We start from the raw sequence: 26,566 nt of genomic DNA, 5'->3' as shown, positions 1-26,566 counted from the left end.
TCCTCTCCCCACCTCAGCCCCCAGCTCAGTCTTCCTCTCATGCTCCTCCTCCCTTTTCCATTTGGAAGAAGGAGGCTTGCTGTCTTTGTATTTTAACTGTAGCAAAAAGATTAAATTGTTTACGAGCCAGGAGCCTTGGCTGGCTGGATGAGCTGGAAGAGACAAAGATAGACATTCTAATTCTCCCCTGTTCTCTGGGCCTCAGTCCCCCTGGCTGTTGCTAATTCTTTTATCTGCCCCCAACACTCCAGGCATATGTGCATTCATAAAAAAAAAGAGGGGGGACGAAGCCAGCAAAATTACTGTTCTCTGCGTGGTTTCTCTGATAGCAATCTCTTGAATACTGATTACTTTTATCCCCCCTCTCCCCTGCCCCCTCCCCCGTCCCCAGCACCCAGCATAAGTTGGTCTTTAACTCTTTATCTTTAGCAAGCAGAAAGACACAGAAAACATCTCACTCAGTGGGTGGGAAAAAAAAGCAAGGGTGGGGGGAGGGAGAAAAAAAAAGCACAGAGAAGAATTACTGCTATCTCCCCACCAGGAGAGGAACAGCGGAGATAAGGGAAGGCTGAAGAATTAAAAGAAACGTAGAGTTGGGGGCTCTAAATTCACACCAAAGCTGGTTGTATTTGTCTGTCACGGGGGTTCATAATTTTCCGAAGTTGTTTTGATAGACTTATTGTGTGGACTGCATAGAAAACTCATCAGCATTTGTTGCCTCTGAGCATTATTGTCAGAGGTAACTGCGTGTCTATAGACTGGGGGAGATAATGGCTGAAGTAGAAAGCAGATAAAGCCCGGGCTCTTCTCATTAAGGACTATCTGCCTGCACAGCCCGGCTGGGATGGAGGGACTGGGGCGGCGGAGCCGGGCATGCATGATGGCAGCAAAAGCGAGAGGCGGCGGCAGGACTGCAGGCGGACGTGGCCTGTGCCTGCCCGGGGGGGCCCCGCCCCGGGACCCCGTGGCCCTCAGTGAATGGCCCAGAGGGGCCCTGTCGTCAGGAAACACTTGGAGGATAGCCGCAGAGTGGTCGTCAGCCGCAGAGTGGTCGTCAGCAGGGGTAGGAGTGCAGGGCATGCGGGGGTAGGGGACCCCGGGGCTCCCGTGGCTGCAGGCATTGGCGGCAGAGCAATGGGGGGTAGGGGGGGCGCGCAGGGAGGAGGCGGCTCTTTGGTTCAATTCTGGCCTTGCACAGATGGGGAGACTGAGGCCCAGAGAAGGGAAGAGGCGTGCCCAAGGTCCCCCAGTGGATGGAGGAGCAGCTCAGGCTCTGATTCTGGGGTTTTCCACCTCAGGCCATGCCTCAGGCATGTGAATTCCTGGAGAGAGAGCAACTACTGTCCACCCCGGGGTGTGGAAGCATCGTGCTCTGTTAACACTGAGGACCTGTGGGTTCCTCCCTCTCCCTGCTTCAGCACATTCATTCCAAGTCCCCAAAAGGAGCCAGGGCCTGTGCGGATTGCCTGAGCAGTGTGCAGGCCACACCAACCAGGCACAAGCTGTGTAACCTCTACTTCCGCCTCTTCCCTTCTTACTTACTTTCTTACTCCTCCCTCCTGCCTCCTCCTTCCATCTATAGTAGTGTAAGAATTTGAGAATTTTGCCACGCAAAGGAGGACTCCAAGAGACGTTCTCTCATGCAACACGCAAGGGGTTTATTTTCCACACATGTGTGGGGCTCGCTGAACACGCAGGAACAGAGAGCCCCGAACCTAAGTCTGCAAAAGCTTTTTAAAGGGTAAGATGAGGGGGGTGGGGGTTGAGCATGGGTCACAGGTGCTGTTTTGCAAAAAAGCAGATAAGAACAGTTTTACAATAAGCATTTCTTAACAGTTTTACAACAAGTAACCTTGGCGCCAGGATTGTTTATCTTCAGCCTGATGGGGCCCATAATTCTTTTCTTTATAATTCTTAACTCACACTAAATGCATAGCTGTGAATATAAAATGACACAAATGCTTTTGCTGGATATTTCAGAAGCTAAAATATATGTAAATAGCTAAATTAAGCAGGAAAAATTAGCTACTGTTAAGCTTTATAAAATTCCCTTTTACATTCCCCACTCCTTTTCGTATATATCTCTAATCTTAGAGATTTTCTGGATTATTTAACACTGAGAACTGTTGTTTGATGAGCATTAATTTGACATTTCCAATCTGCCCCTGTAAAAACTGTATAATTTTATTTAGAATACATGGTCCTATAGTTATTATTAAAAGTAACACAATTAAAGGCCCAACGAGAGCAGATAATAGCGTCGTTAACCAGGGGGACTTAGTAAACCAAGATTCAAACCATCACTGTTGCGCCTCTCTTTTTTTTTTTTTTTTTTTTTTTTCACGAAGGCACTCTTTGAGTTTTGTCATGGACTTTTTAACAACACCAGAGTGATCCGCATAGAAACAACACTGTTCTTTTAAAGCTGCACATAGTTTTCCCTCTTTAAGGAAAAGTAAGCCAAGTTCCCGCTTATTCTGCAGAATTACTTCTGAAAGGGAGGTTAGAGAGTTCTGAAGGGCTGAGACAGATTTTTCTATTTTTTTTAAGTCTTGATTTATCGCGGCTTGTAATTGACTGGTTTGTTGATTGCTACGTACAATGGCAGCAGTCCCTTTGCCTATACCGGCAGCGACAGTTACCCCCAGAGTGGTAAGATTACAAGGGGGTACCAGGAACGAAGGCTCCCCTGCTCCCTCTCAAGTTTTTATAGTCTTTCCATTTTCCCATCTGGATATTGTCCATTTCCAAGGCTCATGCGGGTTGGAATTGGGTTCCCCTAGGGGAAGGAGGAGAAGGAGTAGTAACCCTACGAACCCGCAGCTTGAGAGGATTGTCAGTCCTTTCCAGTTTCCATTGGGACTCAGAGGGCGAAGGCGCAGGTTTGAGATGAGACGCATGGATCCAGGATGCGATGCCATTGACCTTGACTGCGGTGGGGGTGGTCAAGAGTACCTGATACGGTCCTTTCCAGTGAGGTTCAAGAGTCTGGACCTGGTGGCGGCGGACATAGATGAAGTCTCCCACCTGATATTGATGCGGAGTTCTGTTGTCTCCTGGCTGGTAGGAGGTGGAGAGCTGCCCCACAGGAACCGCTGGGCTTTTTCCAAGGCTCGCAGCCTGTCAAGCAAGGGGGTATGAAGGGAACTATTAATCTCTAGAATGGAGGACATGTCCTTGACTGGAGTTGGCGCTCCATATAAGATTTTATAAGGGGTTAGATTACACAAGAGAGCAGAGGGGGTATTTCTGGCTCTGAACAGGGCATAAGGCAGGAGCATGGTCCAATCTTTCAAGCCAGTCTCTAAAGCTAATTTGGTTAGGGTCTCTTTAATTGTCCTGTTCATTTTTTTTTACCTGTCCTGAACTTTGGGGTCTGTATGCGCAATGCAATTTCCAATCAATCCCCAATATCCTGGCCACACCCTGACTTACCTGGGCTACAAATGCGGGTCCGTTATCTGACCCTATTACCTTTGGTAGACCGAACCGGGGAAAATTTTCTTCCATAATCTTCTTGACTACAACCTGGGCTGTTTTTCTCTTAGTTGGGTAGGCTTCAACCCATCCTGAAAAGGTGTCTATAAAAACTAGTAAGTATTTAAGTCCATATTTTGCAGGTTTAATTTCAGTAAAGTCGACTTCCCAGAACTGCCTAGGTCAAGTTCCCCTTAGTCTTTTTCCGTTAGGAGCTTTGGTGGGGTAGGCGTTCACAATTTGACACACCTGACATTTTCTAGCTACGCGATCTGCCAGCTTTTTCCTTTTTGAGGCTGCCAGAGGGTACAATTCCCTCTGGTCTTGCAGGAGCTGCTGTAGTTTCCCTGTCCCCAGGTGAGTGAGCTGGTGGACCTGCTGTATATAAGCTAGGGCTTCCGATTTTCCTAGGGGTGCAACTTCAGATAGTGTTTCAGGGGGTTGCTGGTTTTCTTTGGTTACTAGGACCAAGTTTATAAGGTCCCTTAATGCTGCCGCTTTTGCTTCTTCATCTGCTCGCTTATTACCCAGGGTTATTGGGTCAGAGCTTCTTTGTGTTTGATTTTTTTACCAGCTGAGGTTAATAGCCCTCTTTTGTTGGTAAATTGCCCCATGTACGTGGGCAGTAGCAAAGGCAGAACAGCTATCTGTATAGATAGTTGCTCGCTTTTCTTTTGCTAATTTTAGAGCTTTTGTGAGGGCAATTAGTTCAGCCTTTTGGGCAGATGTTCCCTCCGGGAGGCTAGAAGATCAAATAACTTTTGTCCCACTGACTACCGCCGCTCACGTTCGCCTCTTACCGTGTTGGAGAAAGCTGCTTCCGTCCGAAAACCAGGTTACCTCCAAGTTAGGCAATGATTGGTCTTTTAAGTCTCTGCGGATTCCGGTTTCTTCAGCTAATATCTCTTGGCAAGTGTGCTGCACAGGTCCCGCGGTCTCGTCCGGGAGCAGGGTAGCGGAGTTTAAAGCTGACGGGGCCCCGAAAGTCACCCTGTCTTTGTCTAGGAGGATGCTCTGATAGTGGGTAATTCTGGCATTTGACATCCATCTATCTGGAGGCTGGCGGATTATGCTCTCCAGCGCGTGAGGGGCTATTATGGTCAGCTTCTGTCCTAGAGTGAGTTTGTCTGCGTCTTTTGCCAGGAGGGCAGCTGCCGCGATGGCCTTGAGACAGCATGGCCATCCGCTGGCAACTGAATTTAATCGCTTGGACAGATAGGCCACCGGTCTTTTCCAGGGGCCTAAAGCCTGTGTTAGGACCCCTCTAGCCACGCCTTTCCTTTCTTCTATGTAGAGCGTGAAAGGTTTATTCACGTCTGGGAGGGTTAAAGCTGGAGCTGACAGGAGCGCTTTCTTAATGCTGTCGAAGGCTTCCTGCTGTGCTATTCCCCACTGGAAATCAGCGCTCCCTTTGAGCAAGGGGTATAATGGGGCAGCAAGGGCTGCAAACCCTGGGATCCACAACCAGCAGAATCCCGCTGTCCCTAAGAATTCTCGTAGCTGCTTTTGGGTCGTGGGCGGGGGTATTTGTGTTACAGTTTTCTTTCTAGCTTCAGTGAGCCATCGCTTTTCATTCTTAAGAGTATATCCCAGGAAGATTACTTCCCTTTTACAGATTTGGGCCTTTTTGGCCGAGGCTCGGTTCCCCAGTGCGGCTAGCTCACTTAACAGTTTTCGGGTCCCATACTCACAGTCCTCCTTTGTGTCTGCTGCCAACAGTAAGTTGTCCACGTATTGTAGCAAGGTGACTCTGGGATGCTGACTTCTGAAGGAGCTTAAGTCTCTATGAAGAGCTTCATCAAAAATGGTGGGGGAGTTTTTGAACCCCTGGGGCAAACGTGCCTAAGTCAGTTGGTTCGAGGATCCCGTCTCTGGATAGATCCACTTAAAAGCGAACAAGGGTTGACTGTCCTTATGCAAGGGCAGGCAGAAGAAAGCATTTTTTTTTTTTAGATCAAGCACAGTATACCAAGTCTTTTCAGGATGGAGAGTGCTGAGCAGGTTATAGGGATTTGGCACAGTAGGATGTATGTCCTGCACTCTGCTATTTACTTCCCGTAAGTCTTGCACCGGTCTATAGTCTCTAGTCTCTGGCTTTTTGACCGGCAATAAGGGAGTGTTCCAGGCTGATTGACAGGGCTTAAGTACTCCCAAGCCAAGGAATTTCTCTATATGGGGCTTGATTCTTTCCCGGGCTTCCTTGCTTAAGTAGTATTGTTTTACCCGAATTGGAGAGGTGGTGGGCTTTAGGGTCATTATTACTGGGGGCTGATTGATTGCCAACCCTAACCCGGCAACTTCTGCCCAGGAATTAGGGAATTCTTCAAGCCAGGCCTGAGGAATAGAACTGCGGAGCTGTTCTGGTTTTATATACAGCTGATATTCTTCTTCGACTGGCAAGATGAGGGCAGTTATTACAGGTTGGCTTACTAGCGGGTTTAAAAATTTCACCTTTGGCCCCTTAGGATTGAAGGTGATTCTCGCCCTTAGTTTAGTTAACAAATCTCTTCCCATAAGCGGGGCAGGGCACTCAGGAATGACTAGGAAGGAGTGTTGAACCCTCCCCTTCCCCAGGTCCATGGTTCTTTTAGTAGTCCAGGCGCGGTAGCGACTGCCATTTGCTCCCCGCACCAAGGACCTTTTTGTAGAGAGCGGGCCTATAGGTTCTTGGAGGGCCGATATTACTGCTCCCGTGTCGACTCCAAAATTAATTGGTACCCTCTCCACATTAAATTTTACCCTGAGCTCGGGGAGGGGTGCCAAGCCCTGACTCCCCTAGTCTTCACTTTCTAGAGCCAATGTGGCCAGCTGTTGCCAATTTGGGGGCCTAGTACCCCTCCGTTTTTTGTTTTTTTTGTTTTTCGGACAGTTTTTGGCCCAGTGCCCAGTTTCTTTGCAGTAGGCGCATTGGTCTGGACTAAGAGGGGTATGATAACACCGACCCGAGGGATTTTCTTTAGCTTGTCCTCTACCTTCAGTGTTTCTTTCAACTACTGTGGCCAGGATCTTTGTTAATTCTTTCGTTCTCCTTTTCTCTCTTACCAACTCTTTTTTCTCTCTCTCTTATAAAACATTTTTTCAGCTTCTTTGATTAAATCTCGCAAGGCTAGGTCCTGCAACCCGTCTAAGCGCTGCAGCTTGCGTCTAATGTCTGGAGCTGATTGGCCGATAAAGGCCATGGCCACTGAGGCTCTTTGATCCTCTGATTGAGGGTCAAATGGAGTATACCTACGGTATGCTTTCATTAGTTTTTTAAAAAGACTGAGGGCGATTCGTCCACTCCCTGAATAACCTCTCTTACCTTGGCCAAATTGGTGGGCCGGCGTGCGGCTGCTCGGAGACCCGCTACTAGAGTCTGGCGATAGATGGACAGATGCTCCCTACCTTCAGAGGTGTTCGGGTCCCAATTAGGGTGGCGCAGCGGGAACCGATCGTCGATGACATGCTGGAGTTGGGTGGGTCTCCCGTCTTGTCCAGGAACTTGCTTCCTGGCTTCCGGTAGGATTCGATCTCGCTCCTCCGTGGTGAAGAGAGTCCCCAGGAGTTGTTGACAATCATCCCAAGTGGGCTGGTGAGAGAACATAAGGGACTCCACCAATCCAGTCAGCCTAGTGGGAGCCTCGGAAAAAGGAGGGTTATTATTTTTCCAGTTATATAAGTCAGAGGAGGAAAAGGGCCAGTATTGCAGAGCGGGCATTTCTCCCCCGTGTCCATCATCCACTGGAGGCTCGTATGGTCTGAGGGGGAGAGTGACCGCCACATCAGATGGGCTTAGTGCTCGTCTGCTTCGTGTACTATGTGCCGGTCCTGGTTCATCTGGGATTGTCTCTTGGTGAACCTGCGAAGAGGAAATGGAAGAGAGCGGGGAGAGAGAACTAGAGGAGGGAGAAGGTGAGCTGAGAGAAGGGGGGTCCTGTACCAGAGCTGAAGGGTAGGGAGGAGGGGAAGAAGGACCTGCGTCGAAGAGGAGTAGATCCGATTGGGATTCCGGTAGGACTGCAGGAGGTAAGGAAGGATAGAGTTTCGGAGCTTGAGAAGGACCCGGCTCCTTGATTGGAAGTACAGAGGGAGAGTCATGTTGACCAAGAGGAGTAAGAAACGGCTTTATCCACGGAGGTGGGTTTTCACACAGGTCCTGCCACACCATGATGTAGGGCTGCTGGTCCGGGTGGCCATACGGGTCAGGGCGGAAGATGACTGACTTGACGGCCTGAATCAAGGGTAGATGAAAAGCTCCTTCACAAGGCCATTCCACGTTAAAAGAGGGCCACCCGGCCGAGCAGAACGTCTGCCATTTGCCTTTTTTTTTTTTTTTTTATAATAAGAGATAGATTCTGACCTCTTTCCCTGACCTCAGACCAGTGTCTTAAGGTCAGAGAAAATGGAGTCAACATTCCCTGACCCATCTTCGGTAAAACAAAAACAATTCCCAACACACAAATACAGACAGACACACACAGAGCCGGCACACCACGTTTACACAGATTCAGAGACACAGCTCAGACTGGCCTGATGACTTTGATCGAGTTTCCCCCATCAGAAGGGAAACAGAATCAGAGTCGGCCCTGTAGGAAGCCTCCAGGCGTCCCCGGAGGTCCCCCAATCCCGAGGCGTCCCTCGGGAGAGTGACCTGCAACCCCGGACACGTCTGTCGGTTGCAGTCGGGGAGTGCTCACGCGACTCTCCGACAGTCACTGCCAGTCTGACAGACTAAGCGATCGCACTTCAGACAAAAAGGCCTCACTTACCCCGAGAGAAAGAGCTGTTGGAGCCTCCCCTTACAAAGAGCCGGTCTCGGTGGGACCTCCAAATGTAAGAATTTGAGAATTTTGCCACGCAAAGGAGGACTCCAAGAGACGTTCTCTCATGCAACACGCAAGGGGTTTATTTTCCACACATGTGTGGGGCTCGCTGAACACGCAGGAACAGAGAGCCCCGAACCTAAGTCTGCAAAAGCTTTTTAAAGGGTAAGATGAGGGGGGTGGGGGTTGAGCATGGGTCACAGGTGCTGTTTTGCAAAAAAGCAGATAAGAACAGTTTTACAATAAGCATTTCTTAACAGTTTTACAACAAGTAACCTTGGCGCCAGGATTGTTTATCTTCAGCCTGATGGGGCCCATAATTCTTTTTTTTATAATTCTTAACTCACACTAAATGCATAGCTGTGAATATAAAATGACACAAATGCTTTTGCTGGATATTTCAGAAGCTAAAATATATGTAAATAGCTAAATTAAGCAGGAAAAATTAGCTACTGTTAAGCTTTATAAAATTCCCTTTTACAGTAGAACTACCCTCCTTTCCACCTTCCTGCATCTGAAATGTTAGCAAAGGGGAATGGGCAAATCTGGGCAGAGAGGCTGCAAATGTCTTCAAGGCAAGCCCTAAACCATGCTGGGATTGAGCGATACAGTGAAAGGGTGGGGAGGTGTGGTGTCAGCAGGGGGGCTCTGTGCAGCTTGGGACCAGGGCCCTTCTCTGGTTCTTCTGCCATCTGCAAAATGGGGAGAGTAATGTAGCCACTCATAAGATGGTTGCAAGGATGATATGTGTGATCATTTGTGTGAGAAGTTTTGTTGGCATAATGCCTGGGTGTACTAAGTGTGCATTAAACCTGTTACTATCTTTACAATTACTGAGGATTTTCTGTACAAGCTCTCCCAAATTCATCTGCCTCAGGGTGGTGCTCCAGGGAAAGTTTTCTCAACTATGAGTGAAGGTTTTTATCCTCTTCTCCAGCCTTGACATCCCCTAGTTCCTCTCTCTCAATTGGCTGATGAGAAACTGAGGCCTAGGGAAAGGAAGGGACTGGACCACTTCACAGCAGGTCACAGGCAGAGCTGGACAAAGGACCAGTTCTCATAGGTACTGGGGAGTCGCTTCTGTTTGCACCATCCTGCCTTTTGGACCGTTAAGACCTGGGAGGCTAGCCAGGCAAGAGAGTGCATTGGTGCTTGCAGCCGTGGGAGGCAGAGGGGACCCAAGTCTCTGCCACTGGACCCAGGGGCCCTGAGCCCATATCTGAGGCTGTTCCGGTCTGCTGCATCCTCAGAATGACCCAGGCAAGGTTTGGGAATGTGAGTGCTTTTAGCAGTTGATTGATCTCCTGCATTTGGTTTTGCTCAGGCAGACTGAGAAGAGGCATCATGGGAAGTTAATGAGGGTGGAGAGAAAGGGATGGAACCAGGGCAAGGGGAGGGGCCCAGACAGATATTGAGGGGTATAAAGGGGCCAGCCTGGGAGTCGCTGGCCTCAGAGTTTCCTGCAAGGACAAAGGGGAGCCACCAGACACAACCTCTCCTGGTACATGATCAGTGTAGCCCCCACTCACCCACTCCTGGGCCACTGACTACAATTCAGAACTGGACAAGAGGGGGGTTAAGGGACCTAGCATCTATTGAGCGCTTCCAGCATGTCGTGTGTCTTACATTTGTCTTTTGTTATCCTCACGGCCACCTCAGAGGAAAGCATTACCATCCCCATTTTATAGACCAGGAAACTGAGGTCTAGAGAGATTAACTAACTGGGTTAAGATCACACAACTTGTATATAAAAACTGGAATTTGAACCCAGGACACTGACCCCAAAGTCCAGGATTTATTTACTCTACATCCAGCCCCATATCTTCCTTCTAGGACTGACTGGTTCCAGGGTCCTCCCTCCCTCCTTCTCTTTCTTTTTTCCTTTCTTCAGTTATGCAACACTTACCAAGCCCCTACCATGCCCTCACAAGTGCTGGGTGGGAATCACACCACCAGCACACCTCCATGACTAGTGGGAAGGCTGACACAATGTAAATCCTTACCAACACCCCAGATGATAGGTGTGAGTGAGAGAACTCCAGGGGCACAGAGGGAGGAAACAGCACTGTTCATGCTGGGGAAAGGAGTGATGAGTCAAGACTGGCAGCTCAGGAGCCCTTAGGTGGACACAGTGGAGAAAAGCATTTTAAATGGAATGTGCAAAGACCTGGAGGCAAGGAAGAGCATGGGAAAAAATGCTTGGGGGCAATCAGGAGTTGGGTGTGTGCATGGGGAGAGGAGGTGGGGGCAGGTTGGAAAGAGCCTGGATATGCCAGGGTCAGGACACAGGGCTTTATCAGTGCAACACTGGAAGTCCCTGAAGGTTCCAGATGGCTCACAACCCTCATCTCCTGGAAGGCTGGGTTGGGGAAGAGGTTTGGGTGGAGTTCCTCAGCAGCAGCCAGCTCTGTTAATGACCTTTACCCTCTCCTCACCCCCTCCCCTTTCCCCCAGCTGTCACCAGCTCAAGGACGAGCTGATTCCTGATGACAGGTTTGGCTGGAGTGGCAGGATGTGGAATGGAAAGGAAATAGACACTGCAGTTCTGTGGACTTAGATTCAAATCTGTACTTTAAGCTGTGTGACCTTGGGGTCAAGGCATGTAATTTCTCTAGATTCAGTTTTTTAATTTATAAAATGGGGACAACACCTACCTTGCAAAATGACTGCAAAGAGTACCTGAGAAGGATGGTGTAAAATTTCTGGCATGTTGCAGCCTTGAAACAAATGTCTGTTCTCCTTTCTTCTTCTCCTGCTGGCCAGGTGGGCCTTGTCCTCCTCTGGCAGAGCTCACCTGGCCCACAGAGCCCACTTCTCCCTCCTTGGGGCCCCAGGCAGCGTGGGCCCAGTAACTCAGCATCTACCCTGCCCTTGTGTCTTGCTTTTGCTGACATCCTGACATGAGCCCCAGCCTGCCTTCCTTGGCCTCTGCAAACCACCCCACCCCACCCCAACCCCAGCCCCATACCTTGGTCATTATCCCTGGACTTCACCTTCACCTGCTTAGACCCATAGACTAGCGCCTAAGATCCTCTGGCATCTCCAGGCCAGATCCGACTTTTGTCCACATTTCAGCCCTGCCTCCTGTAAGAGCGCTAACTCCTGGGAGTTCCTAGCCCCACAGCTAGGGTGGGTCCAGGGGTACATATTCAGGCCGTCCACGTGGCCGATGGGCTCTGAATAAGGGAGATGGCAGGGGCAGCTCAACTGGGTGGAGAGATGGCTGGCTGAGTCAGGAGGTGTGGCCGAGACCTGGTTAACTGGCAGTGTGGCTGTAGGCCAGTCACTACTCATTTCTAGTCCTCAGATTATTAACCTGTCATCAGAAAAGATGCATCTCCAAGGCCTGGGATTCTAGGGAAGATGGGCTGGGTCCCCAGCAAAGCTCTGGAACCCCGTCCACTGATGAGGGCAGCAGGGGAAGCCAAAGGGGCTTGAAAGGCAGTTCAATCCTGGGTCCTAATCCAGGTGTCAACCTATGACTGGATGTAAGGCCCTAGGCAAGTCATTGGATGTCTCTGAGGTCAGCCTGAAAAATGGGGATAATAAACATCCATTGCAAGATTTTGTGATAATTAATAATAATAGCCAGTTCCTAATCATGTGCTTGGTAAGTTTTCCTGACAGCAAACTCAGGTCCTTTCATTTTTTGATATGTTTTTAATTTTAGAATAATTTTAGATTTGCAGAAAAGTTGCAAAGACAGTACAGAGGGTTCCTGTAAATCCCTCAACCACATTCCCCCATTGGTAACATCTTATGTAACCACAGTACATTTGTCAAAACTAAGATACCAACTTTGGAACATTAAGGCCTTTTACTTTTTAATTATCTCCACTTTACAAATGAGGTCAGAGAAGCTGATTATCTAGCCCAAGATCACACTGCATTAGAATATATTCAGGGAAACAGAACCTGAGAAAAGGCCCAGCAGAGTGCCTGGCATGAATCCCTTTCCCATTCCAGAAAACCTGAAGATTGGGCCTGGGCTCAGCTCGCTCACTCTCTTCCTGAAGCCGGGTCCCAGCCTCTGCCTCTGTGTCTGCCCCCTGCAGGGCAGTAGCAACCAGCAGCAGCAGAGCGACAATCCACGTGAGAACCTTGGCAAGGAACAAAGATTTATAGATAAGTCATCGATCGCTGTAATTCTGTGAGGTTCTCTGTCTTAGTGCTTATCCACAGGCACACAGGAAGTACTCAAAAAGGATTTCTTGAATAACTCAAAAATGAATGAGTGAATGAATGAATGAAGTAGAGGGCATTCCACTTTGCGTAAGGGATTGAATTCAGCCACTTCTAGGATAGTTTCCAGGTTGAAAATTCTGAGATTCTAAGATACTCAGTCTCCTCCCTCGTCAGCACTACCTGCAGCCCCTCCCCCCAGAAGCCGGAAGCACCCAGCTGTGGCCTGCACACCTGAGGTAACTCAGTGCATGTTGACAATGGTGATATTTCTATCCACATCTGTACTTGTTTCCAATTTCCCTTCCACTTGTTTAAATTTTATGTTAACCTGTTGTCGTTTTTTTTTTTTTGGTTTGTTTTTCTTTTGTTTTGCTATTTCAAGCTGCCTCAGATGGGGTGGGGAGGGAAGGCAGGGTGGTACCTAAGGAAATCCTCGATGTTGATGATGGGTGGCATATGTTAGAGATGAGGTTGGTGGGTGGTGCCCCACCTTAATGTTCTCAGGGGCCCTCCCCTTCGAGGTTTCCTTCTGATCAGTCCTTTGTCTCTTCATTTAGTTGTTTAGCCAACGAATGCATTGAGCACCGCCGGTGTGCCAGGGTCGGTCCTGGGAATGTGCTGATGAAATCCTAGCCTCTGCTGTCAGGATCTCGGTACCTGGTGGAGGGGTCAGACAAGGACACGTCCAGTGGCGTCAGCTGTGGTGAGAGTCTCCTGGGGCCCAGCTGGGGAGTTTCCAGAGAAGGATCCTCCCAGCGTCCACCCCCATGGCTGTGCCCTTGAGGCTCCCCCACGCAGTGTGACTCTTTCTCTCAACCCAGTGCTGTCAGGGCCCTGGCCCTTGGCTTGGAGCACCCACCCCAGCTTCTCTCATCTTTCAAGGGCTAGGTCACCTCCTCCCCCCTCCCTTACCTCCTTCTCAATCCTCAGCAGCCACAGTGCCCCTCTGCTCCCAGCACTGTGCCAACCGTGCCTGGCTTTCCCAGGCCAATGCACTGCCATGTGTGTGAGTCTGTCTCCCCAGTGGGACTGTGAGAACCCACTCCTCCCCAGCATCCAGCCCCATGCTCAGCATGGGGAGGCAGGCAAAATGGGTGCCTCCAGGACCTGGCACCCTAAAACACATCTAGACTCATGTGTAGCCAGCACAAGACCTCATTTTCCTCGTCTGCAGGGGGAATGAGTAAAGAGGGGTCACTGCAGGCTGGCTGGGCCTGAGGGTCTAGGCTGTGACCCGGAGGGCCTGACTTGCAGCTGTGACTGATGTGTCCTCTTCCCTGATGACCCAGAGAGCCCTGGTAGTGGCTTGAATTTTGTCCTCCAAAGAGATATGTCCTATGTCTGTGAATTTGACCTTATATGGAAATGAGATTTCTACAGCTGTAATTAAGTTAAGGATCTCCAATGAGATCGCTCTGAATTTAGGATGATCCCTAAATCCCATGACTTGTGACCTTGTAAGAGAAAGGAGAGGGAGGTTTGTGACACAGGCCTTGTGGAGAATGGAGGCAGAGACTGGAGTCAGCAGCTACAAGCCAAGGGCTGCTGGCAGCCACCAGAAGCTGGAGAGAGGCATGACCCAAGTTCCCCTCCAAGCCTCCAGAGACAACCGACCCTGTTGACATTTGATTCTTGACTTCTGGTCTCGGGAACTGTGGGAGTCCAGCTGTTATTTTAAACCACCAACTTTGCTTTATTTGGTTGCGGCTGCCCTAGGAAATGAACAGAGCCCCTTTCTCCTGCCCCAAGCATGGTGGTCCGGCCGGCTGGTAAAGCAGTGAGAGGACCTTGCCCCTCCTTACTTCTCAGCCCAGAGTTGTGCAGGGAAATCTCATGAGCAACAAACACCACCCAGCAGCTGCTGACTTCTAGCACCCCCTTCTCTGGGCCTCAGTCTCCCCATCCTTGTAATGAGGAGTTGGACAAGTTGATTTCTAAGGCCCTTTCTAGCTTTGAGAGTCCATGTATCTAAAAGTCAGTTTAAAAAAATTTTTTTAACCTCTCCTTTTTTCCCCTTATTTCCATGCTGGTGGGTTGGGGTGGGGCGAATACCAGGCCCTTTGCTAATGGTGACGATCTGTTCCTCCTCATCCTCTCTGTCATCCTGGGACCAGATAGCTTATGAGACACTGTGGAACATTCCACCTTGTGAACAACCCAACATGAGGCCATTCACACAGCTACTTAATCAGGCCAGTGGGAGGCAGGGACCTCATGGCTGAACCCACTGCCTCTCCCTCCTCCCTCCCCACATGTGCTCCCTCTGTGCTCCAACCTTCCCTCCTTTCTGCTTTTCCTGTGAGTGAGTGCCATTGCTCCGATTGTGTCCCAGTGGTCTGTCCCACCGTGGTCTTCCCTGGGATCCCTCGTGCCTGCAGGCAGTGCTTTTCCTAGCAGTGGTTCTCGACCCACCTATCAGCAGGTCAGAATCACTTGAGGGGCTTCACCCCCAAACTTCTTATGCACTTGGTTGGGGTACACCCTGGGCATAAGAATCCCGACAGATTCTAACATGCAGCCTGCCATGAAGACCCCCGGGACTGGCTGTCCTCGTGTCTCCGCAGGCAGGTTGTTCCCCTTCACCTGGCTGGGGGCTCGCCCTGTCTAGGGGCTCAAAGTCCAGTTGCTGGAGGAGGGAAGAAGTGGGTGAGCCTGGGACCCGGAGGGCTGAGCCTGTGGGGAAGGGGTGGGAGAGGAGCTCAGAGATCTGCCTGGGGGGCTGGGACGCTGCTGAGAACTGAATAGTAATAACAGTAAGCATCCCTGGCATTTCTTAAGTACTCACCACGTGTAGGCATTTTGCTCTGGGCTTTTCCCAATTCTCTCATTGACTCTTTCCAGCAGCCCAGTGAATTAAGGCTCAACACTCCGGTTTTACAAATGAGGAGATCTAGAGGTTTCAGGAATTGCGGGGGGACAAGGGTTCTGCCCGAGCTGCAGAAGTCCAGGCTGCACTGTCCCGCCTGCAGAGTGGGGTGGGGCAGGAGGGGTCGGTGTTCCTGAGGGTGAGAGATTTCTCACAAGGAATGGAAACTCGTTCAATTTGTCTTAGAGAAAAAGAAGGAGGGAGAAGAGCCAGGGAGGGAGGAAGGGATGAAAGGAAGAGGTCATGGGGGGATTTATGCTGGGATTCGGGGATCTCTGCAATGAGAGCCCAGCTCAGGCTCCCCAGTCCTTGTGCCCCCTCCCAGCCACCCGCAGACATCCAAATTCTCCACCGCACCTCGACCCAGGGGCCCATGATAGGGGTAAGCAATTGGGAAGGTGATGGGAGGTGGGTGAGAGGACAGTGCCCAGGGTTGTGCTGCTGGCTGCAGCGATGACCTCAGTGCTGGGCTGTCTCTGCCAGGACTTGGCTTCTCTCTTCTGCCAAGTGGATGTCCAGCCCCGAGGTTGAGCAGATCTGTGACCCGCCCCCCTTTTCCAATAGTAGCAGCAGCGCTACTTCCTGAGTGCTGCAGCGTGGCCTGGCATTCCAGCAGGACTAGGCTGCCTGAGCACCAGTCCCCACAGCCACCACTTTCTGTCCAAGGCCTGCATGAGTTTCTTAGTGTCTCCGTACCTGGACTTTCCCATATGTGAAAGTGGGATAATAAGACTCTGCCCTATGGGACCTCAGTGAGGATTAGCTGAGCTCATGCATCAGTGGAGTGCAGGGGACACAACGCTCCATCCAGGTGGTGTTTGCTCTCTGCATCATCATTTTGTTATTGTTATTATTACCACTACAGGGACAACCTCAACAATGCACCGAGCACTGTACTGAATGCTTTATTAACCCATTTAATCCTCACAGCTCCCCAGACAGCAGGAGGTGGAGTCTCCAAGAGGTTATATGACTGCTCATGTCACACAGCTGGTCCATGGGAGAGCTGCACCGCCCCCAGGCTGCCCACTCCAGAATCTAAGCCAACCAGCATGCAGCACCCACTCCCAAAGACAGATCCTGCCCTGCTTCAGTGGGAGAAAGGGCAAAATGCTTATTGAGCACCGGCTGTGTTCCTGTTGCCAAATTTAATCTTTACAGCTGGCATAGGAGGTTGGTCTGTTTATTCCCATTGTAGAGATGTGGAAACTGAGGCTCGAAGAGGGTGGGTATTTTTTGCCACATGGTGAAGCAGGGCTACTCAAGCTGGTGGGTTTGATGCCTGACACCAGAACCAGAACCTTTCAGAACTGGAGTCAATGTGGGGGTGCAGGAGGGGCTCTGGCTGCTCACAGGCTGTGCAAGTGTGAGTGTGTGAATGTGTGTGCAACTGCAAGTGTGTGGGTGGAAGTGTGAGTGTGTGTATGTGTGGGAGTGAATGTTTGCCTCCTTCCTCCCACTCAACCTGAGCAAGCTCTGTTCAAAACTGAACAGGCTGAGGGGTGTAGCCAGCCAGGCTATGTGTGTGTGTGTGTGTGTGTGTGTGTGTAAGGGAAAGGGAGGTATGTGTGTCTGAAAGAGAGATAGAGAAATGGAGATAGGTACATGTGGATGTGAGAGACTGAAGTGTGTGTGTGTGTGTTTGGCCAGGGTCGCCTTTGTCTCCTGGGCTCTTTACCCCAGGGAGATTGTCTGTGGGGTGGCCTTGGAAAACCTGAAAGCTGGGAAGGGTGGAGGGGGGCACGACAGCCCATTAAAGCTGCCCTTCTGGGTGGGAGGGGGGACAGATAAGTGGCCCAGGGGGCCATGCTGAGGACCCTCTAACTAGCTTGTTGCCATGGGGACATTGGCTGTGAATACAGGCCTAGAAGTCCAGCTTGAGCCTCCTGGCCCCTCCCCTCCACTCTCTGGCAGGTGGAGACCCCAGCTGGGGTGTGTTAGTCTGAGAAGGGGGATTGAAGGGTCTTCCTATCCACGCGTCCCTGTTATTTAAAGCGAAAGCCCCCATTCCTTCCACTTCCCCTCAGCAGGGCTTACTCCATCTTCACTGGAGACATTAGGGAATGGTGGGTCTTGGGATGGGGGACAACTGGCAGGAGACCAGGGCAGGGAGAGAAACATGTAGTCATGCAGCTACACCTGCATTGTAGACAACACAGCCAGCCCCGATGGGAGGCCAGACCCCTGCTGACAGGGGGCATGCCGAGGGGTGTGGGAGTCATCTCCTGAGTAGAGGCCGGTGTATCTGGAGGGGCTTATCTAGAACCCCCAACTCGCCTATGGTGGGGTCTACCTGGAATCAGAACACCTGAGGGTTTTTGTTACATTTATTATGGAAATTTTCAAACGTAAAAAATGAGAGAGAGAGAGTGGTTTAATGAATGTTGGGCACTCATCAATCAGTCGTAGCAATTACCAGCTTTGCCCATCTTGTTTCATCTGTGCTCCACTCCCTTCTTTTTTGGCTGGAGTGGTTGAAAGTGAAGCCCAGATGTCAGGTCGTTTCTCCTGGAAACATTGCAGTATATGCCTCTAACTGATAACTGACCATGCCAGGCGATCACACCTAACAAGGGTAACAGTAAACCCAATGATGAATATCATCTGATGCCATCTTCAGATCTCCCAGTAGTCTGACAAATGTCTTTTTACCTTAGAACATTTGCTTTCAAATCTTGGTGCTTCAGCCTACTCTGCAGCTGAGTTTGAGGAAACGGAACCTCAGGTAGCCCATCTGTGGGTGTATAGGCATCTTCCAGAGCTACGGGTGTGCAGAAAGGGCCAGCCTTCCTAGAGGGTGGTCAGCACATGCTTGCTAGGAAAGGCACTAAGGGTGTGGGGCAGAGGGGGTGGCTGGTGAGAAGCCTTCCCAGGGTAGGAGCTGTTGGAGCTATATTGTATGGGGTGTGTAGGGAATCGGGAAGACCTGGGGACAGGTGGGCAATGCCAGGGATCCCAAGCTCATTGGTAGGTGAGACCATCTTTGTGGCCTGTTTCATGGTAAGTACGTGAACCTGAGCTCCATTAGGTGAATGGAGGGTCATGAGGCAGCCTTCGTGTATTATAGCTTTGGAGCCATAAGAGTGATGGTTGAATGTTTGTCCCAGCACTTATTAGTTGTGGATTATTTGGGGTGAATTATTTTCCCTGATGGAGTTTCAGATCCCTCATGTCATAGGTACCTACTTCTTCCAAGGCTGTTGGGAGGATTGAAAAGATTATATATGCATAGTACCAGGTGCCTGATGGAGCCTCAGTAAATGGTCTCAGTGGTCATAGTGATTTCTGTCTTACTGGGCTAGTTTGAAACTGTTGTGTACCTCAAAAATGCCATGTTCTTTAACCCTGATTCAGTATTGCTGGGTAGGATCTTTTGATCCTAGAGACCTTTGGAGATATAGAAGGAAAACACCCCCAGGAAATCCATATGAAATGAGAAGCCAGGAGAGATACCTAGCAGATGTCACCATGTGCCTTCCTAGTTGACAGAGGTGTCCAGAAGCCAAAGACCCCAGCAGAGGCCAGCTATGTGCCTTCCCAGCTGATGATATGTTCTGGACAGCATCAGCCTTTCTTGAGTGAAGGTAACCTCTTGTTGGTGCCTTAATTTGGACATTTTCACAGCCTTATGGAGTCTCAGATTCCTCATTTGTCAAAGGTACTTACCTCTGTAACTGTAAATGTGCAACTTAATAAATTCCCTGTTGAAAAGCTGTTCTGTTTCAGGTATATTGCATTCTGGCAGCTTTAGCAAACTAAAACACTTGTATATGAAGAAATTGAAGTACAGAGAGGGAGAGTGACTTGGTCAAAGTCACACAGCTCAGAGTAGGGAGCTGGAATGGAAAGGTAGATGTTCTAATCACTCTGGGATGTCCAGTTCAACACAGCCTTTCCTGCCTCCTGTAATCCTATCCCTGCCCACCACCACCCCACCCCATACCACACATGGAAATGACACAGGTGACATTAATGAGGTCCCTTTTTTTTTGAAAACCAGTGGGACAGCTGTGGGCTGAGCACATGATGAGACACCAGTGAACCGGGTTCAAAGAGACCAAGAACAAGAACCTTTCCCTCTCTGGGCCTCAGTTTCACCATCAGTACCACAAGAAGTAGTGCTACATGATCTCTAAGATTTCTTCCAGTTCTGATTTGCTCTGACCAGTAACTCTGGGAATGTTTGGGGGATATCTGAGGCTGTTGGGGAGTTTTGTAGCAGCCCAAGACGCCAGGCTACAGGACAGTGTATTAGGGAGCAGGAACAGGGTGGCCCAGTTCAGTAGAATTGAAAGTCCCTTCCCCCTAACTGGATTGTAGGTCCCTGAAATTGGGGTTGTGACTTGTATAAGCACCTGCATAGGTGGCACAGAAAACTCTGTTAACATATGACTGGAACAACCAGATCGAGGAAATAGAAGACTTAAACAATACTATGAATCAGCTAAACCTAGCAGACTGCTATAGAATGCTCCACCTCCAACAGGAGACTCCATGGTCTTCTCAAGTGCGCATGGAACATTCTCCAGGTCGGGCCATGTGTTAGCCCACAAAACAAGCCTCAAGAAATGTAAAGAGATTAAATCATTCAAACTATGTTCTTAGGCTACAATGGAATGAAATCAGAAATCGGTAACAGAAGGAGATTTGGAAAATTCACAAATATTTGGAAATTATAAATAACCAATGGATCAAAGAAGAAATCAAAAGGAAAATTAGAAAATTCTTTGGATTAAATGAACACAAAAGCGTAACATACCGCAACTTATGGCATCTGCAAAGGCAGTGTTCAGAGGGAAATTTATAGTTATAAGTGCCTATATTTAGAAAGGAGATTGTTGGCTATGGAGTGTTTGTAAACAAAATTTATTAAGAAGGAGAAATATCTCAAATCAATAACCTACCTTTCTATCTTAGAAGCTAGAGAAAGTAAACTAAACCCAAGGTAAACAAAAGGAGAGAAATAATTAATATTGGAGTGAAGATCAACAAAATGGAAAATAGAAAAACAATAAAGAAAATCTATCTCAGTTCTTTGAAAAGACCAACAAAGCTGACAGATCTTTAGCTGGACTGACTAAGAAAAAAGAAAGAGATGACTCAACATACTATAATCAGGAATGAAAGCAGAGACATTACTACTGACATTACAGAAATGAAAAGGATTTTTACAAAGTTCCATTGACACAGGGATTCAAACGAAGTTCCCCCAAACATTCCTGGAGATATGGAAAGCTACCGAAAATAGTTATCGTGGTTGCCTTTGGGGAACTGGAGAATAGAGCTGGGAATCTTTGTTTTCATCAAAAGCCCTTAAAGTCAATTTTTGAAAATGTACAGAAAAGTGAGTAAAACAAAGTATAGCTTAGTCATTTATAACCAAGGAAATATCCATGGAACCATCACCCAGGCCAAGAAATAAAACATTGCCAGTTCCCCAGATGCCCCCTTGTACCCTCATGAGACCCCCTCCTGCCAAAGATAACCATCACTCTGGCTTTTATATTAAATGTTTCTTTGCTTTTTCTAATAGTCTTACCATTGCTAAACACTAGTTTAATTCAGCCTATGCTTTGGACTTCATATAAATTAAATCATACAACAGGTCCTCTTTTGGGTCTGGCTTCTTGTGTGTAACATTATGTTTGTGTGATTCACCCATATTTTGCCTGCAGTAGTTATTCATCCATTTTGTTTGCTGTGTTGTATTCCATTTTATGAATATACCACAACTGATGTATCCATCTTACTACTATTTTTTCTAAAGCCATGCACATGAAGGTAAACTGATAAAAATATTTTCAATAAAATAAAAAGGAAGTTCAACAAATGTCAATTTAATTTTCATACCTAGGACCCTCACTTTCTCTTTCTGCCTGAGTCAGTAGTCAAAGAAAAATTGCACCATATGACGCTGAACTGGCAAAGAGTGGCTTTATTCAGGTGTGGTGATTGGGGTGTGAGATCAGATCCGTTCTGAGTTTTTCTCCTCTGGTCACTCATGAAGCCAATCTGGGTCCCTGGAGGAAACAGGCCACTTAGCTGGGAGCCCAGGGACCAAACTCAAGAGATGTCCACATCTCCATCGCATCCTCGTAATCAGCCCTCTCCAGCCCCACATGTGCAGCCTCAAATTTTGGGGGAGGTCATGCAGATGGCACCAAGGTTACCCACCCCTCACACCCTAGACCTGCATTTCCCATCCCCCCCATACCTATGCCCACGCAGGCAGCTGGGCCAGAGTGGCACCCACACACAGACACACGTACAGGCATGGCCCAGGGGTGACAGCACCCGTGGCACCTGACCTAGGTCTGTGCACAGAGAACTTGGTGGAAGAAGAGGAGGAGGAGGAGGAGGGGGGAAAATCCCCTCATTTCTAAAGAAATGTCCCAGATTATATTTGTAAATCAGAAACCAATATATAACATGCAAGAATTGATCTGTTTTATATTCCTCAGTTACATTTTTGTGAAGCACATTTAGAAGATTTAGAACGTATTTGCGCCTGCTGGTTGGGCCATTACATGCTTGAGTTCATACATCTATTTGTGAGGCTATAAAACAGGCATCGACTACCATGTAAATTGTGTTCTCCACAATAAATTATATGCATACTTGCAAAAATACATAACTGCCGTGGCTAGGCCAATGCGGCTGGAATACTAATGAGGGCAAAATTTGTTTTGTCCCTCTTCTCCAGCCTAATTTAGCCTCTACATCAACTACATCAAAAATTATGTAGGAAAAATCACTTTATCCACTCACTGAGAAATAAAGTAGCACTCACGGGCACCCTCATCTCTTCCCACCCCCTTCTTTTTAACTGAACACTACCATTTTCATACTAATTTTAGCTGCTCCAGGTTTATTGGGAAGAAACCTGGCCCCACTGAAGCTGGGGAGTTACTGGGCTTTCTGCATGCATGAGGAAGCTGTCGGAGCTGGTGCATGCTCATACACACATGCACACTCACACATGTACTCACACATTCCCTCCTTGGGGTTTGAATTCGCTCCTGCCAGGGCATGCTCACAACATATACATGGGCTCTCGTACACATGTAGAGACTTGCCCCAGGCATGCTTGCACAGACACTCAAGCTTTCACCCACGTGCTCCCTTCCACTCCCTGGCATTGCACGTAAAGGCATGCACTAGGGAAATTAAATTCAGTTCAGTTCAATTCAACACAGTTCAGTTCAGCCAATGTTGCTTGAGCCCTTATTATATATCATGGATTGTGCTTGGCACTGGGAATATTGCAATTAAAAAGAAAAAGAAAAGAAAGAAACATGAAATCTCAGCTCACAGTCCAGGGAAGAAGGCAGCCTTGTGAATAAATGCAGGCAAGTCAGGGTATTGAGCTCTGTAGCAGAAGTAGAAAGCACACATGCACACATGTACACATGTACACCCAGGTCATGTGCTCTCCAATACTGAGAAGTTCATGCACACACAATCTCTGAATTCACTCAGACACACACCACCTGTGTGTGGACATACACACAGACACCACCTATATAGCTTCATGTGTGCACGTACACACCCACACACTCACATGTGCAGCTCAGCCGCTTTTCCACTGTGTGTTAATGCCTGCTCCAACCTCTGCCTTCTCCGTAAGAGACTTAACTTCATGCCCCATCTGGGTCGCCCACTTCTCTGGTGTTCTTGCTGTGACTGTTCTGGAAATAGAGCCTCTTCCAACACCTGGGAGAATTACTCCCGCAGGCTGGCTGGTGTAGCTCCCACTTCCCACGCTGGCTTACCCCAGCGGCCTTGCCCAAAGTTCCATTCTGCTGGGAGTTCCGGGGCTCGTAAGAGGGAGGAAAAGTGGACACAAGGCAGATCCTGCTTCCACGATGCTCTGACTCAGCGTGAAGAGTGTGTAGTGGGGGCAGGAGAACATTTTCCCTGTTGGGAAACCTGGAGATTAAAAAAAGGACACAGAGGGCAATGCGATGGTGGCTCAGCGGCAGATTTTTTGCCTGCCATGCCAGAGACCTGGGTTCGATTCCTGGTACCTGCCCATGCTAAAAAAAAAAAAAAAAAAAAAGTCATGGAGCTAGAAATCAGGAAACCTCAATCCAGTCTGCTATGAAATCCTGTGCAACCTCAGGCCAGTCTCTGTCCTGTCCTGTGCCTTAGTTTATGCATTTTTAAAAATGTGAGAATTGGATGCAACAGTCTCTGAGGCCATCAAGTTCCAGATGTCTATTGTTTGTTGCTGAAGAAGGTTGGATGCCTGTCAAGTCGGAGAGTGACAGCTGGAATGACAGCTCCAAACAGGGGAGGCTTGGCCCAGCACCGGGCTCCCAGTGCAAGACAAGCTTTAGTCTTTGGGTGATGCATTTCATGGGAGGTCACATCCCTGTATTTCACAGGAGACCATGTCCTTGAGAAAAGGGTTGGCAATATGTGGTAGAGGAAAGAAGTCTTGATAAGGAGGGCGCAGGATCCAATTCAATCTATCTCAAATATTAAGAGGTGCCAAACATGGTTCTAGTGGAATTTTATCCTATCTTCAAATATATGAAGGGCTGTCACGGGGAGAGGGAAAGGACTTCTTTTGAGTGACCCAGATGGTAGAACTAAGGCAGTGGGAAAGTGGGAGGAAGCTCTAAGGAGACAGACTTTGGTTCAAAGTAATGATCAACGTGAATTCTATATATGTGTGTGTGTATTAATTCTGCTATTGTATTTTTAGTTTCCTGGCAGTCCTTTATCTCATCTTATTTCTTTTACATATCATATTCCATTTCCTATTTATCCCCATCAATTGCCCAAGTAGAAATTAAAAAAAAAAGTAAGTAGTATTTTTATCAAGAAAAAGTACTATATGCACCATGATGGAAAATTCAAATTGTACAAAAGGTGAAAAGTAAGTCCCTGGGTTCACTGTCATCTGTTTCCCTCTCCAGAAACAATCACTGTTGCCAATTTTTATACTTTCTTTCAGAAAGTTACTGTGGATCATTTTCATCTATCATCTCCTTTATTGCAACCCAAATAAAGGCCTACTATGTTACTTAATCCTTGCCTGCTGCCTCCACCCCCCACCCCCTTACCTAACTGTATAGCTTGGAGACTGTTCCTAAAAAAAATTTTTTTCTTTTCTATCGAGCAGTGTCTGATGATGGAGTGAGCTAATGACCTCACCAGCATGGAGGTGAGTGAGTTGGATGGCCACTGGGGGGAATGAAAGGGAGAGTCAGGGCTGGTGGTCAGTTTTATGCCTTTTAAGGCTCTTTTCATCAATGAGTTTCTTGAATACAAAGAGAACTGCTTTTTATCCCTTTCTCTGCTCTCTGTCCCCACAAAGCTGGACCAGGGTCACTAGTGCCAAAAGCTGCCCAATTATGGCCTCCAACCCTTCTGTAATTGACAAGAATCCCCCCACAAGATATCCTGTCTTTGTGCCAGCCACATGCCACTAAACTCCAAATTAAGAGGCCTAGCTGAGATTTCTATCTTATTCCCCCAGACCCCTGGGGCCAATCCTTTTTCATTTCAGGAGAGGAATGGAACTAGAAATTTAGATTTGGGAAGCGGGTAGAGGGGACTCGCCACCAAAGCTGGGGCCTCTATGCTCCAGAGAGATGTGCATGTCCTACCATACAGCTTAAGACTTCTCCAAAACGCCGTCCCCCCAAATCCAATAAAATTGCAAATTTCACTGTATTTCACAGTATCCTAAATAAACATGAACAGCATGCATTTCTCTTCCTTGCATCAAATATTAATCTGCCCGTGGCCAGCGACCGCTCCCCCGCGTGTGTGCCCGTGTGTGTGCGCACGCTGGGTAAACACCGGGGAGATTGCCATGTCAGACCTTCCCTTCTCTTCCCCAAGTCGAGAGCATGACAAATTTTTCTCCTAATTACACCTGCCACTGTTTGCCTTCTAATACTGTAAATCCTCCATCACATAGTTTTTCAGATTCAGGATTAGGTTCTCTTCCTGTCGTACAAATGATAGGAGGGGGCAGGGATCAGGGAGTGGGTGGGAGTGGCGTGGGTTGTGGGGCATTGCTTTTCACGACTTCTCCATCGGGGTCCCTGAGCTGGGCCCTGGCAGCGTTCCCAAGCCCAGATGCACATGTGGAGTGGGACAGGGATTTCAGGAGGGGAGTGAGTGGAGAAGACACCTGTTCAGGTGTGCAGAACCTGCTCACCCCAACTTTATCACCCCTAGGTGCTCAGAAATCCTGGGAATAATGAAAATTCTGGAAATGAAGAGAGAGAATGAATGAGAAGTGGCCAGTATAGTGCCGGCCCATAGCAGGTGGACTATAAACCACAGTTCCCTTCCCCTTCAAACTGTATCATCTCTCGTCTGGATCATGAAAACTGCCTCCTCCACAGCTTCCTATCTTGGCTCACCCCTCTCCACTCAATCTATTATCCCCAGCTGGGTGCTCTTTCCAAAGCCCAGAGCTCTCTTGGCATGGCAGGCCCTGTCTTAAAATGCCTGATGACTCCCCACCATGTTGGAATAATGTCCAGTCCCAGCCTCTGAGGCCTTCTGCTGCCTGGCCCATGTTGATTCTCTGACCTCATTGTCTCTCCACTCTAGACAGTGCCACCCTGCTCAGCATCTCACCTTCCCCAAATGCTCCACATGGTCACCACCTCTATTCCTTTGCTCAGGCCAGCCCTCTGCCTGGGATGCCAGTTGAAACCTCAGCTTTCTTTCCAGCTGCTCACCTTTGCTAATGCCACCACCATGAAGCCTTTCCTGATCCTCGATCATTAAAAATCCTGACCTCTTTTGTGCTCCCATGGGGCTTTGCATCTACCTTGTTTGGGGCTTACCTCTTTGCCTTGTCAATGGTGGAGGAGGGACAGTGGGCACCTTTGATGAGCTCGTTGTCTGACTAGTCTGTAATCCTTTCTGGACACTGCCGAGAGGTGATATTTGGTGTAGGGGGAAAGGGACTTCCTGCTATCTCTAAACCCATGACCAAGTCAATTGCCTGCTCCATCTGTGGGTGAGAATGGATATTCCCCAGGGCCAGCCCCTCCCTGCCTCTGAGGGGCAGTGGCAGAGCCTGGTACTTGGAGGAGGAAAGATGGGGGATGAAGTGCCTTCTCTCTACCCTGCCCTATGACAGACCCCTCTCCGATTTCCTTTCCTGAGCCTGGGAAGGTACAATGGACTTCCCTCCCAGTTATCTGTGTGCCTGGAACTACACAAACAACACCTGAATCATTCCCTTGGGCTTTGGCATGTA

The 26,566-nt window shown here is 48.7% G+C and overlaps 2 long non-coding RNA genes across 2 annotated transcripts in view; both read left to right on the top strand.

The window, feature by feature from the left end:
• LOC143648131 (uncharacterized) overlaps positions 1-26,217 on the top strand; it is a 31,943-nt gene extending 5,726 nt beyond the window's left edge. The window contains exons 2-3 of the long non-coding RNA XR_013158406.1: positions 24,461-24,502; positions 25,528-26,217. This is a non-coding gene — a long non-coding RNA (uncharacterized LOC143648131). The remainder of the gene's footprint in view (positions 1-24,460; positions 24,503-25,527) is intronic.
• Positions 11,511-20,823, top strand: LOC143648130 (uncharacterized). The gene is made up of 4 exons (XR_013158405.1): positions 11,511-12,700; positions 13,022-13,167; positions 16,261-16,503; positions 18,685-20,823. It is a non-coding gene; the product is annotated as an uncharacterized LOC143648130 (long non-coding RNA).
• Positions 26,218-26,566: the final 349 nt, after the last annotated feature.

Source organism: Tamandua tetradactyla, chromosome 10 (assembly GCF_023851605.1).
Source record: "Tamandua tetradactyla isolate mTamTet1 chromosome 10, mTamTet1.pri, whole genome shotgun sequence".
Lineage (NCBI taxonomy): Eukaryota > Metazoa > Chordata > Mammalia > Pilosa > Myrmecophagidae > Tamandua > Tamandua tetradactyla.
This window is presented reverse-complemented; position numbering and strand designations above follow the sequence as displayed.